The following is a 1837-nucleotide window of genomic DNA, read 5'->3' as shown; positions in this document are numbered from 1 at the left end:
TATTGGTTTTAGTTTTAAATTTTGGCACAAGGCCAGCAATTTCGGGGAGGGGTTAAGTCGATTACATTGACTCCAGTTCTCAACTGGTACTTATGACCCCGGCAGTATTTGAACTCAGAACATGAAGACGGACGAAGTACCGCTAAGCATTTTGCCCGACGTGCTAACGATTCTGCGAGCTCGCCTCCCTAATTTCATAACTAATATTAATGGCTCAATGGCTATTTTTCATGGTTAAGTACCACATCATAAAGGAGCTAAGGCACCATACTTTTCTCACGCACTCTTATAGTTCGTGCGTGTGAAAGCGGGTACATTTGGTGCGTGTGTGAATACATATATGCTAGTTAATGTGCTAGGACATATAAATGTGCTAGGACATATAAATCTAAGCGATAAATATTGTGCATATGTGTTATAAACGTAACGTGTGCAAGACAGTGTTGTTGTTGTTGAGGATGATGATGATAACGATGATGATGATGTTGTCAGTGTTGTTGTTGTTGTTGTTGTTGTTGCTGCCATCGTAGTTGTTTTGTAGTTCCAGATCATTCTTCGTTGAGTGAACTCTTGATTAAAGGCATTCCAGCCATAACCATCTTGTCTGGTTAGCGGTAGGTAGAACTATAGTATCTGTAGCGTGGTTTCCTTTATTCAAAGAACATTTGCTGCTACTTATAGCACATCGAGTAATCATCTATAGTCATTGACTTGATATATGTGATGTTGGTGAGATTAGCTTCACATATTTTAATTGTACCAAACTGAAAGTAGATCGATTGTCTTCCAGAATGTTCTATTTGACACAGAAGCCATTGAACTGAGAAATACTGCATCACTTTTGGCCTACAATGGCAGTAGCGTATCTATATAGTATAACCATAACTCCGTCTTAAAAACTATGGTTCTGATTCTTCTATATAAAAAAAAACAGCACTTGCGCTGAACAGTAGGTCACTTCATACAAGTTCCAAATGTAACCTGCACTAAAGTACGACACTTATGCGTGACACAGCGAGGATACTTCACGTACTCACGCCCACACCCACAACACCTACAAACACACAGACAGTTAGAGAGAGAGAGAGAGAGAGAGAGAGAGAGAGAGAGAGAGAGAGAGAGAGAGAGAGAGAGAGACAGACAGACAGACAGACAGACAGACAGACAGACAGACAGACAGACAGACAGACAGAAACAGAGGGATGGCTGACTGGCTAGCTGGATGGATGGATGGATGGATGGATGGATGGATGGATATGAATGAAATGACGAGGACTGATAGATTTAAAGGAATACGTATGGTTGAATAGAAGTAGTAGAGAATACAGGTAGAATATGTAGTATGTCTGTATGATTGTATTGTATGAGGACTGGAAGGTGAAAAACAAGTGCTAAAGTATCGTCATATGTAAGCTGTTAAGGTGCTGAATCGACATTCTTGTATCCATCTACCAAGCAGATTTGTCAGTGTGTTATACTTTCAGTGTGGCTCCGACAAATATCCCAGGAAATGTTTTCGTTGGTGTGTGCATTTTCCTAACATTTCTGATTTTAAATTGAAACAGATAACTGCTATCTTGAGTGTTTCAAAATTAAACTTTTAGCTGATGATCAATTACAGTTTTCAATGCCGATCCTGTATGGTCTGTTTTCGTTTTATTCTGAAGGAGGAGAGGAGGTCTAGTAACTGTAAGGAAAATTTGTTGAAAGATTCTAAACTTTCATACGCCAGCACAATCATTGCAGGAAAAGTAGTGATGATCAGCGTCAACAAATATCATTTAATGATCACAAAATTTACCAAGCTAGAATATTGTGTTCGTTTTATGTATATATA

This window comes from Octopus bimaculoides, chromosome 4, assembly GCF_001194135.2.
Source record: "Octopus bimaculoides isolate UCB-OBI-ISO-001 chromosome 4, ASM119413v2, whole genome shotgun sequence".
NCBI classification, from domain to species: Eukaryota; Metazoa; Mollusca; class Cephalopoda; order Octopoda; family Octopodidae; genus Octopus; species Octopus bimaculoides.
The sequence above is the reverse complement of the archived record's forward strand: the minus strand, read 5'-3'. Positions refer to the sequence as shown.